General features: G+C 44.5%; 1 protein-coding gene across 18 annotated transcripts in view; it reads right to left on the bottom strand.

The window, feature by feature from the left end:
- LDB2 (LIM domain binding 2) overlaps window positions 1-13556 on the bottom strand; it is a 451461-nt gene that overhangs the window by 24600 nt on the left and 413305 nt on the right. The window lies entirely within an intron of this gene.

Raw genomic sequence — 13556 nt, 5'->3', positions numbered from 1 at the left:
ATGCACCTGTGCATGCATGCTAACTTGCTTCAGTCGTGTTCGACTCTTTGTGACCCCAAGGACTGTAGCCCGCCAGGCTCCTCTGTCCATGGGATTCTCTAGGCAAGAATACTGGAGTGGGTTGCCATGCCCTCCTCCAGGGGATCTTTCTGACCCAGGGATTGAACCAGCATCTCTTACATCTCCTGCACTGGCAGGCGGGTTCTTTACCACTACTGCCACCTGGGAAGCTCAGGCAATGCACCTTCTCATGTGAAAAGATGTCATTTTATTTTGAAAGACAGATGTTCCATCTCTACCTTCATCTGCCCATCTTTCTTACTACCCCTTTCCCTTCTGCCATGTCTCATTTGAGTATTTCCCTAGAAGCCACACTTCTTATTGTCCACTGGGTTCCCTTGACCTGGAATTCTTTGCTCCCCTCTTCTTGGTTTATGCCCACTCATCCTTGAAGGTAGAGCCCCTTCTTCTGTTACGCCTTCCTCCCCAGGACTGTGCACTTCTTCCCGCGTGGGCTGAGCCGAATATTCCTCCAGCTCTCCACAGCACACAGCTCTTTCTGCTCTATGAACTTATTTACATTTTGTAACCATCAGCCTCCAAGTCTCTTCTCCACTTGACTTTGAACTCTTTGAATGCTGAAATGAGACTATGCCTTTTATCTCTGTGTTCCTAGACTTGTTTCAAATGAATGGATGCACTGAAAGAGTGTTTCTTAGAAAGACTGGAGGACCTTTCTATGCCAATGTTCCTCAAAGTCTAAGGCACTCTTCAATCAAAATCAGATGAATTGATTGTTAAAAATGCAGACTTCTGGGCTCTGCCCTTTCCATTTTACTGAATCTGGATGTGGGGTCCTGAATCTGCATTTAAAAAGAGCATTGCCTCATCTAATTCTGATAAGTATTACCAAAAGCTGAGATCCACTGCCCTGCAAATGCTGGGTTTTAGCAGAGATAAATACAGAAGCAAGCCATGCACAAATCTTCAGGAGTTTCCTGCTCAAATTTCCCTCTCTTCTCACTGCCCTGCCCCACTTGCCCTCTTCTCAAGTCTAAGCATGATAATCAAAATTGTCTTCATCTAGAAAATTCCTTAGCCCTTCCTAGCTATCAATGATCTAAGCCAAAACCACTAACCCCACTCAAGGGCCAACTGTAATCTCCTTTCATTTGCAGTTTCTTTGGAAAAAGAGACTAAGATTTCAAAGCTTGAGCGACACAGGTACAGTGTGATTCAAGGAGACAAAGTCACTAGTGCATCAGGCTGTAAAATAATGAGATCTGGGTTAGTTCCGATCCATCTTCAATCTTGTCTATCTTCTTGTTTACTTGAGAGTCCTTTTTGAAACCTTTTTGAAACAATAGACTGGTTCCAAATTGCGACAGGAGTATGTCAAGGCTGTATATTGTCACCCTGTTTATTTAACTTATATGCAGAGTACATCATGAGAAACGCTGGGCTGGAGGAAGCACAAGCTGGAATCAAGATTGCTGGGAGAAATAGCAATAACCTCAGATATGCAGATGACACCACCCTTATGGCAGAAAGTGAAGAAGAACTAAAGAGCCTCTTGATGAAAGTGAAAGAGGAGAGTGAAAAAGTTGACTTAAAACTCCACATTCAAAAAACTGAGATCATGGCATCTGGTCCCATCACTTCATGGCAAATAGATGGGGAAACAATGGAAACAGTGAGAGACTTTATTTCCTTGGGCTCCAAAATCACTGCAGAGGGTGACCGTAGTCATGAAATTAAAAGATGCTTGCTCCTTGGAAGAAAAGCTATGACCAACGTAGACAGTATATTAAAAAGCAGAGACATTACTTTGCCGACAAAGATCCATCTAGTCAAAGCTATAATTTTTCCAGTAGTCATGTATAGATGTGAGAGTTGGACTATAAAGAAAGCTGAGCACTGAAGAATTGATGCTTTTGAACTGTGGTGTTGAAGACTGTTTAGAGTCCCTTGGAGTGCAAGGAGATCCAACCAGTCCATCCTAAAGGAAAGCAGTCCTGAATATTCATTGGAAGGACTGATGTTGAAGCTGAAACTCCAATACTTTGGCCACCTGATGCGAAGAACTGACTCATTGGAGAAGACCCTGATGCTGGGAAAGATTGAAGGCGGGAGGAGAAGGGGACGACAGAGGATGAGATGGTTGGATGGCAGCACTGACTTGATGGACATGAGTTTGAGCAAGCTCCAGGAGTTGGTGATAGACAGGGAGGCCTGGCGTGCTGCAGTCCATTGGGTCACAGAGAGTCACCCTGAGTGACTGAACTGAACTGAACTTGAAACCTAAAATGTTAATAAAGAAAAACCTGTGAAAGAGTGAGTGTTGCTATACATTTAAGTCCATATTCCAGTGTGTTTTCCTCTACTAAGAATTCTTTACTGGAAATCAAAATATGTGTGCAAATTACAGACACTCTCAGGTCTTCCCCTGTCACTCATGGCAAACACAGTGAAAGGTTCCACATCCTCTCTCCACATAGAGATAAGACTGCATTATCCATCAAAGAACTACTATTAACTTCAGACAGAGTCAGAAGATATTTTCATCTATTATTAAGCTAGAACAGTAAGAAAAGCTTTCAGAGAAATTCTAAGGACTGGGAAAACTTTTTTTTTTTAATTAAAAAATGTTGTAAAGATTTTAAAATCATTTCCTTGTGGTCAACTTCCATTTTCGAGAAATTGATTTACAGTGGATATAAAATTTCATGGATGCAGTGGAACAAACATGGACTTAAAAACTGAGAGGTCTAGGTACAATCTTATCGTTGGCTGAGCCACTCTGTAATGCTGGCATTCAGTTTCACCTGTAAAACCATGCATATCTCGGATATTTGAAAAAGTTGAGATGATGCGTCTTGACACGTAAGTTCAACAAACAGTAGATATTATGATTATATATTAACAAGCACAGCACAGATTGCAAAATAAACCACATTTCTATTACGTTAAATCAACAAGCATTTATTGAGTTTCCTCCTAAGTTTCAGGCACTCTGCTTAGGACACAACTGTGAGAATAATACAACCTCAGTCCCCAAAATTCAGTCCCTTAAAAATGATTTTAAGTATATTAAGAACACTACCCTATGTTTGCACTTCAAGCTGCTTAGAAAATCACATCTTCCTGAAGCAAATATTTTCATGATTACAAGTTAGACGGCAAACATTTTTATTATATGACAAGTTACCTATCTGGACCTAGAATGGGTTGTCAGCTTTGAACATGCTAAGAAACGGAAGAGTTGCATTTATCGTGAGAACTCATGAGCTCATTTTCTCTCTTTCCCCCCCCTTTCCTCTTGGGTTTTTGGGCAACACTTCTTTCAGGTGCTAATCCTCAGGATTTATCCCTTCCCCTTTCATGTAAAAATATCTTCCCATGCTGTAACTCACCCCAAAGGAATTTGCATCTCTGAATACTAATCAGGAATCCCCAAAGCCATTTTTCTTCTAGCGGAGGGGTACCCGGCTGGAGAGGCAGCGCGCACCGCCCCTTATTCATGTATGCAAATGAGCCTCCCACTCTGGGCGCCAAGCGGGCGCCTCTGCCCGGCTGCGTGCTGTAGGTGGCAGAACTAACTCAGACAAAAGCCTCCCTCTCAGGCAGCAAGCCAGTGCATCTTGGCAACAGAAGAAGCCTGAGGCCTTATGAAATGAGATCGGGAAGATGGTTCGTTGAGTAGGTTCCGGCAGTCGCTTGCTAAATCCTTCTGGAGCCAGGATTCCTGTTCTACTTGAGGTCTCAGACCCCCTTGAGGATCTGGTGAAGGCTATGCAGCCTGTCTTCCAAATTTTGCACAAAATATTTGGAGATCTATAAACCCTCTTACATTCCCATCCATTGACTGTAGGTAAAGAGTCCCCTGTTTGTAATATACACGTAGAGACCATGTAAGAGACTATACAAGAAGAGACAGATTTCAAAAGTGCCTTTGATCCCACCTTCCACACACACACATACACACACACACACACACACACACACACACACACATCCCACTCCAATCTCAAATGCATATTAATGGAATTGAGCAGAATAGCAAAGAGTTCTCTGATTTTAAAAACAATGTTATCTGCAAAGTTGTGTCTGCTGCAAAGTTCCCAGTTCCGGTCCCCTTACTTGGAAAGAAAAGATTCAGACAATGACATTTGTAACACTACATTAGCCTGCGTGAGTCTGACCTCCACCTGCGGGGCTGCTGGAGGGGTGAAAGGATCTAAAATAGAAGCAGAGGCTAGGAAGCTGAGACTCAATCCCGGCGCTCAGAAGAAGGCAACTTAAGAACGGAGAGACTAGTTTCCCCTACAGAGATGACGTAAGCTGACTTCCTGACCAATGAACAGCCATCCAGAATCTATCTCCATCCTCGAGCCAATGAACTTATGGCTGGGATGCTGGCTACACCCCTGCCTTCTTTGCACTCCTTGTCCACAAACACAGCCCGCCTAAAACCCTTAACCGATCTGCTGCTGGCTACAGCATACCGTTCCCTAGTTGCAGTTTCTCCTCTATTCCTGAATACACTCAATTTCTGGTCTTTTGAGCTTGCCTCAGTTTACCTCTTTTTTTTTTTTTTTAAAGATTTCTCGAGGATACCAGGGGAAACCCAGGACATTGTGTGAGGGAACAGGAGTCAGCAAGGCCTGAGATCTCTCTGAACAGGAAGCCCCCAAATTGGTACTCATTGCCAGGTCCAGTTAGGATCCCAAAGAAAACCACTGCCCAGACTGGTCAAGCTCTGAGGATGGCTTGGGCAGACTTAGGGAGAATTTTAGACTGGGCTTGCACCCTCAATGCTTCCAATTTCATTTTCTGGGATTATGGCCCAGCACTGACCCTCTGGTACGAAACCCAAACGTATAACCACAAAGATGACTTGCTGAGGGAATGAAAGAATGGGTGGATGGATGAATGAATGTTGAACAGATATCGTGGCCAGATTTATAGCAAAGAGTCATTTGCTAGTGGCAGACAAATTAGGCATTGTCCTCTGGTCTTAGAGGTGATGAATTTATCCGTTTAATAGATAACTGATTGCCCTGTATGCGCAGAATGCTTTGCACATGTATACATGCATATATGCAATTACTACATGTCCTGGCTGAGCTGGGTGATTTAGCTCAGCCCCAGACTCCTGCCTTTTCATAGTAACAAAGAGCCTAGCAAATCTAGACAGTATGCCATTTTGTTTAGTTTTCATCTGACAGTTCTCCCAGAGAAATTTGATTCTCCTTAGTCATACATAACTATACACCCACATTCTTTCTTTTTGCTCATCTCCTGATCTGAACCTGGGAATGCGTGGTGCTTATTAGAGTTGAAAATGAAATGAAATGTTAGTCGCTCAGTCATGTTGGACTGTTTGCAACCCCAGTACTGTAGCCTGCCAGTCTCCTCCATCCATGGGATTCTCCAGGTAAGAATACTGGAGTGGGTTGCCATTCCCTTCTCCAGGGGGATCTTCCTGACCCAGGGACTGAACCGGGGTCTCCTGCATTGCAGGCAGATTCTTTACTCTGAGCCACCAGGGAAGTCCTGGCGAGTTGGCGCTGGTTTAAAAAGCTGATGCCTTGGGGTTGGCCTTTGGCTAACTCCCAAAGATGGGTCCTGACCACCAACATTTTAATTCAGTTTTTCTGGATGATGGATGACATGCTCTGAGCTTGAACCATCCACTGTTCACGTATAGGTTCATCCAGGGTCACAGTGTCCACAGCAGCTCAGGCCATTGCTCATGTTGTTCTTGCCTTAATGACCTTCCTCCCTCCTTCTCAGTCATCTTAATGGGATATTGGCAAGCTACAGACAGTGGGGATACTGTGACCAAGCTTTTGATTGTCCTGAGCTCCTTCTGTGTTGCAACAACACAGTTGAATAAGTACAACAGAGTCTATGTGACCCATAAACTCCCCAAATATGTACTATCTGGCCATTCACAGAAAGGCTGCTAACTTCTTTCCTAGACCAATGCTACTCAAAGGAGGTGCTCTGCAAACCATTAGCTATGTGTCCTTGAAGGGACAAGGAGCTCGAGGCAGAGCATAACTCAGTTCATTGCTTCCTTCGTTAAGAAAGTCTTGTGTCAAAAGATGTCAGATGAACTAAACAATATATTCAATAAGGTGGTCGATTCACATTCTAGAGCGAGCTCCTTCTTTTGGTATGGATCACTAAGAGTTTGCAGTCTGGCCCTGGTCGGCAAACCATATTTGATTCACACCACTATGACTATTAAGGTTCTCCAAGGTCCAGCTCAGAGCTAATATCTGTCTCTGACCATCCTCACTCACAAAGGACTCTTACATCTGCAGCACTTATTACTAATCTATGTACATCCCAGAGTTTATATTTGCATTGGGAATTTTCCTTTCTTGTGGATTTGTTTCATCACCTTATCTATAGCAAGTCCTATTCTACTTTTCTCTACCTTTTATTGAACACGGTATTAGGCATACTCAAATATTTGTTGAGTCATACCTTAATAATCACTGTGGAGTATCTAACCTATGTCTGTCTCTGGAGTATGTACCTGACATATATTATATCATTAACCCTCACCACTTCCTGCTCCACTTTTAACAGGTGAGAAAACTCAAAGACTCAAAGCCATTAAGCCATCCAGAGTTGATATTAGAGAGTGTGATTCTTATAATGTATCCAAGCTTATATAACCATTTGAAGGGCAGAAAAGAGGCTCCCAGTCAAGTTTGCCTGACTTCAACTCTGTGCTCTTAATTCATTACTACTCTGCCATCAACCTCTCTAACTACGATGGCCTAAATCTCTGCCAAGACACCAAGTTCCACGGCTTTCTCTGTCTTTTATATTGTTCCTTGCACATGGTATTGTGCAAGGAACAAGGTACACAGAGAGGTGTGTCTATACACAGAGACAAGGGTGATACAGAGGGGTGCAGGCTTTGGTGCCAGATTCAGATGGATTCAAACCCACGTGTCTGCCCTTTACTACTAGCTGTGTGTTCTTGGCCAAGAATTTCAGCCTCTCTGAATTTCAGTTTCCTCATCTGTGAAATGGGGACACTGAGGCTTATCTCTGAGGATTTGTAAGAATACACGTAAATCCTTAATGCAATGCCTGGATTGAGGCCAGTACTCAGAAGATGGAAATTGACATTATGATAAATACTGGCTGCATCTATGGTGCGGTCCCACTGAGCCAATAGATCAATGTGTGATGTGATTGGTTAGCTAGTTGGGGAAGTAAATCACCTGGTTTCCTTGAGACTTAGGGGCTCTAGATGCTCCAAGCGATGGTAATCAGGCTAAGGTACATGGAAATTTAGTAGCTAATGTCTCTGATAATTGGGCTTCCCTGATGGCTTAGACGGTAAAGAATCCACCTGCAATGCAGGAGACTCAGGTTCGATCCCTGGGTCTGGAAGATCCCCTGGAGAAGGGAATGGCTACCCACTCCAGGATGCTTTGGGCTTCCCTGGTGGCTCAGATGGTCAAGAATCTGCCTGCAGTGCAGGAGACCCAAGTCTCTGATAATAACCCATTTTTAGCAATAAATACAAAATGTTCAAATCCACAGACCAGAGTCCTTTTTTCTTTTCTGTTTCCCCTAGTAACTTACTCTTCTGGGTAACTCTGAATTAGAAAGATATCAGAGGATGAGGGGGAGGAGGGGTGGTTAAGAACAAGTTCTTATCTGAGGGTGAAGGAGCCTCTCCTAATTAAGAAACACAGCACAAAAAGAGATCTTATATAAAATAATAGAAAAAATATAACTTACAGAATCTAGAAGGAAACAAAACAAGCAGATAATTCCCCTAGAAACAGATAAGGATGAATAACACGCACCCACAGGAGTAAAACCCACTCTGCCTTCAAGGATGAAAACTAGGGTGGCGGGCGGGGGAAGGCTTTCCCTGAGAAGCTGTGCAATTCTAAAACATCAGATTATGATTCGGATTTATTTCCTGATAGGATTAAAGGTAGATTGATTGTCAAATTCAAAACATCCTCTTTTTTTTATCTGAAGATTCAACCAGGGGAGCCTTTGCCTTTTCTCAATTGTTTTGCAAATTGATGACTCAGGGAAGTTATCATGTCCGCCAGAGATGGGCAGCTCTCTGCATGCTCCCTCAGCGGAGGGGGTGCAGAGGACCCCCTCCGGTGTTGGAGGGATGGGGGGAACAGTCCTCTGCCTGAGCAAGGACTCACGCATGCGTATTTCAGTATCTGTGCCTTGACCTCAATTTTGCGGCCACGAGGAAAGATGCCTGTATGTGACCACGGAGGCCACTGGTTGCTTTTCTGACCCACCCTCAGGGGAGAAGCACTGGGTTCTTTTCCTGAGCTGCAGAGCCAAGCTCAGGGCTGGTTTCTGCTGTACCAGTCAGGCCCACGATGAGATGGGTCAAGATTTCCAAAGTTTATTCTCTTTCCTTCGGACCCATGGACTGAATCCCTCCGCCCCATCATCCTGTACAGGCGCCCCTGGACTGAATCCCTCCGCCCCATCATTCGGTACAGGCGCCCCTTCCACGTTGCTCTGGTCATCTGTCTTCTTGTCCTCAGCCCCACCCCTTCCTCCTCGCTCTCCTGCAGGGGACAGACCCCTGCATAGTATTTCCCAGCTGCTTTTGCCAACTGGCCTCCGGTGACGTTGGGCCAGTTGAAGGAACCAGGTCTTACTCGGGGGAAGTGGGTTGAGCTATTTGAGGGGGGCTGCCATTACCGAGGAAGGCAGACCAGGTGGCTTAAAACAACAGAAACTTATTCCTTTTCAGTTCTGGAGGGCGGAAGTCTGAAATCAAGCTGATAGCAGGGCTGTGCTCCCTCTGAATTTTCTAGGGAAGACGCTCTCCTTGCTTCTTCCATCTTCTGCTGGCCCTGGCTGTCCCTGGCGCTCTTCAGCTTCAGGTCGCATGACTGCTGCCTCTGCTTCTGTCTTCGCCTTGCCTTCCCCCGCCCCGAGTCTCTGTGTTCTTCCCTCTCCTTACAAAGGCATTAGTCACTGGATTTCCAAACAGTCACATCCTGCGGTTGGAGGTAAACATGGATATTGGAGGAACATCACTCACGGTATGGCATGGGTAAAGTAAGGGTGTTTCTCGTCCTGTCTGTGGCTCAGATGGCCTCTCCAACAGCTGTCACCAAGGTCCACGATGGCCCCAACTTCTACCAGGTGACCTGACAGGAAGCCCTTTTGCCTTTCTTCCCAGGAGGGCGGTAAATAGACTTATGGCTGCCTCATCTTCCCCTGGTGGCTTTTCTAGCTCTAACACTTCCATCAATAGTTTGCCATATTATATCTCTATTAAATTGCCTGCTGTGAGTTTTGTTTTCCTCGATAGACTCTGATGACATTCATGGTTTGTCAGACATTAGGCCATATCTAAAAAGTGTGTTCTTGCCTGGAAAATTCCATGGATAGAGGAGCCTGGCGGGCTGCAGTCCATGGGGCCCCTGAGTCGGACATGGCCGAGTAACTGAGCACAAAAAGGTGTGTGGAAGCATCCTGTGTAGGGGTTAAGCATGCAGCTGTGTCTCTGGTTCAAATGGCAGATACTTAGTAGTTGGATGACCTTGAGTGGGTTACTTAAGCTCTTGGTGTTTGAACTTCTCCGTCGGCAAAGTCAGGGTAATAATGGTATCTCAGTTCAGTTCAGTCGCTCAGTTGTGTCCGACTCTTTGCGACCCCATTAATCGCAGCACGCCAGGCCTCCCTGTCCATCACCAACTCCTGGAGTCTACCCAAACCCATGTCCATCGAGTCAGTGATGCCATCCAGCCATCTCATCCTCTGTTGTCCCCTTCTCCTCCTGCCCCCAATCCTTCTCAGCATTAGGGTCTTTTCCAGTGAGTCAACTCTTCGCATGAGGTGGCCAAAGTATTGGAGCTTCAGCTTCAACATCAGTCCTTCCAATGAACACCCAGGACTGATCTCCTTTAGGATGGATTGCTTGGATCTCCTTGCAGTCCAGAGACTCTCAAGAGTCTTCTCCAGCACCACAGTTCAAAAGCATCAATTCTTCGGCGCTCAGCTTGCTTCACCATCCAACTCTCACATCCATACATGACTACTGGAAAAACCATAGCCTGGACTAGATGGACCTTTGTTGGCAAAGTAATGTCTCTGCTTTTAAATATGCTATCTAGGTTGATCATAACTTTCCTTCCAAGGAGTAAGTGTCTTTTAATTTCATGGCTGCAATCACCATCTGCAGTGATTTTGGAGCCGCCCAAAATAAAGTCTGACACTGTTTCCACTGTTTCCCCATCTATTTCCCATAAAGTGATGGGACCAGATGCCATGATCTTAGTTTTCTGAACATTGAGCTTTAAGCCAACTTTTTCACTCTCCTCTTTCACTTTCATCAAGAGGCTCTTTAGTTCTTCTTTGCTTTCTGCCATAAGGGTGGTGTCGTCTGCATATCTGAGGTTATTGATATTTCTCATGGCAATCTTGATTCCATTGTGCTTCCTCCAGCCCAGCGTTTCTCATGATGTACTCTGCATATAAGTTAAATAAGCAGGGTGACAATATACAGCCTTGACGTACTCCTTTTCCTATTTGGAACCAGTTTGTTGTTCCATGTCCAGTTCTAACTGTTGCTTCCTGACCTGCATACAGGTTTCTCAAGAGACAGGTCAGATGGTCTGGTATTCCCATCGCTTTAAGAATTTTCCACAGTTTATTGTGATCCACACAGTCAATGGTATCTAATTAAGATGTTAGGAGAAACAAGAAAATCCACATAAATTGTGTCCCTAGGTTCTAACATATGGAAAGTGTTCTCTATACGTGTTCATTATGATGGCGCTGATCATCAATCTGTGAGGCAGGGGCTTCACGGAAGACATCTGGAAACTTGTCATAACACACCTAGTAAAATTTAATGGGCATTCCCAGCTCAGTATATTAGGCTGGCTGAAAAGTTTGTTTGGGTTTCTCTGTACTATCTTACGGAAAAACTTGAACAGACTTTTCGGCCAGCCCAATGTATACACATATATACATATAGGTTAATTATTAGATCTTAGTGATACACAGATGTTTAAAATGTTCATTCAACATGCCTTTCCTATAAATAACTTGTTTTGACCACTAAGCCTTTGCCATATGTATCATATTCATGTGTTCTACTAGCATCTCTAAATGTGAGAGCACAGGAGCTGGAATGTTTCCAAAGGAAAAAGATAACATCTGCCTCGAACTACCCCACGATCATTAATAAATATTTAATGAGTGCTGTTGGTTACCTAGAGGGCTATGAGTAAATTTTAAGTACATTTTTAAAAATTCTTGTTGAGCAATTATTGTGCCCTCAGATGAACCAGGGGGCCTCCCAGGTGGCTCAGTGGTAAAGAATCACCTGCCAATGCAGGAGACATGGGTTTGATCCTTGGGTTGGGAAGATGCCCTGGAGAAGGAAATGGCAACTCACTCCAATATTCTTGTCAGGAGTATTCCATGGACAGAGCAGCCTGGTGGGCTACCGTCTATGGGGTCACAAAGAGTTGGACACGGCTGAGCAACTGAACATGTACACATACACACAAGCCCTGAAAATAGAGGTCAACGGCTCAGAATTACTCTAAGAGTCTCTTTATTATCTGTCACTATGTTAGGGTTCTCCAGAAAAATACACAGAACTAATAGGAGATAAGTGTGAGTGTGTGTATGTATTTTAAGGAACTGGCTCATGTGACTGTGGTGGTTAGCAAGTGTGAAATCCATAGTTTCCAGAGCTGAAATCTTAGGCAGGAGTTAATGCTTCAGGCTTGAGATAGAATTCCCTCTTCTCCAGGAAACCTCAGTTTTGTTTTTAAGAACTTTGACTGATTGGTTGAAGTTCACCCAACAATAACCTATTTCACTCAAAGTCAACTGAGGGCTGTTGCTGTTGAGTAGCTAAGCCGTGTCAGACTCTTTGTGACCCCATGGACTGCAGCACACCGGGCTTCCTTGTCCTTCACTATCTCCTGGAACTCGTTCAAACTCATGTGCATTGAGACAGTGATGCCATCCAACCATCTCATCTTCTATTGTCTCCTTCTCCTCTTGCCTTCAATCTGAGGGCTGGATGATCACTAAATACAAACCAGATGCGAATAATTTTACAGCAAACCCTAGATAGCCTTTGATTAAATAACTGGTACCATAGCTAATCTGAGCTGAAATGTGACCCCCTCAAATTCCTACATTGAAGTCTTAACCCCCATTGTGACTATATTTGGAGATAGGGCTGTAGGAGGTCGATAAGGTTAAATGACCTCATAAGAGTGGGGTCCATATCTGACAGATTGGTGGCCTTGTAAGAGGAGGCAGGGACTTCAAAGAAATCTTTCTCTCTCCAAGTCCACCATGGACAACAAAGCGAGAGGGAAGTCCTCTGCAAACCAGGAAGAGAGCTCTCCACAGAAACGGAACCCTGCCAGACCTTGATCTTGGGCTTTCCAGTTTCTAGAACTGTAAGAAAATAGATTTCTATTGTTTAAACCACATAGTCTGTGGTATTTTGTTAAGGCAGCATGACTGTCTTAGGTCTGCCTGAAAGACACAGAGAACTGTCATAGCCTCCCCACTACACTGCAAAGAAGTGGAGACCTGGGACAAAATAAAATAAAAACTATTTTATTTTAAAAAATAATACCTAGTGCCAAGCAATGAGTGTAATGTCTGTGGATGGAATGACTCCTGGAATCCATGAATACTATCTAATGAAAAACAAAAAGGCAATCAGACATAAAAAATGGGTCAGATAATTTTTCAGTTTATTTTTTATCGGAGTATAGTTGCTCCACAATGTGTTAGCTTCTGCTGTACAGCAAAGCAAATCAGCTACATGCCTACCTGCATCCCCTCTTTTTGTGGATTTCCTTCCCATTTATGTCTCCACAGAGCACCGTTCTCATCAGTTATCTATTTTATACATAGTATCAGCAGTGTATCTATGGGTCAAATCTTGCTTCATCCACTTTGTAGTTATAGTAACTGGGGTACCAGGGATGTGGTGGTGAAACAGCAGATACAGCCTCCCTCCCTGGAAGCTTACTGTCTAGATGGGAGACAGATGATAAACAGGAATCCCAAACGGGCTGGATAGTATAGAGAAGAGGGGTGAGTGACACCAGGAAAGGTTGCCGGGGAGGCACTAATATTTAAGTTGAGATGACTTTAGGAGTCCACCAGGTGAGAGAGAAGGCAGCCACGACAAAGATTAAGGTGAGCATCTCTGGCTGAGGGAATACACGTGGGAACGCAGGAGAGAACACAGAATTAGAAATCGCAGAATGACGGGACCTGGGCTGACACGTGTGAGCTACAGTGGAGAGGCAGGCAGGGGCCAGACTCGTCCAGGCCCCAGTTTCCGCCCCATGGACGAGCTGGGAGGGGTAACCGATGTGGCCTCCACAAATGCTACTAGGCTGAGCCCTGAACCGCGATACGGTAACCATCATACTGTTCTTTCACCCGAGATTCCTGAGCCTGAGGAGGGCCTCATGGACACTGGGATGTGGCTGGTAAAACAAAAGCACCAAATGTCCCCACAGTGAAACATG

Source organism: Giraffa tippelskirchi, chromosome 1 (assembly GCF_054371585.1).
Source record: "Giraffa tippelskirchi isolate mGirTip1 chromosome 1, T2T-mGirTip1v1.2.pri, whole genome shotgun sequence".
NCBI lineage: Eukaryota > Metazoa > Chordata > Mammalia > Artiodactyla > Giraffidae > Giraffa > Giraffa tippelskirchi.
This window is presented reverse-complemented; position numbering and strand designations above follow the sequence as displayed.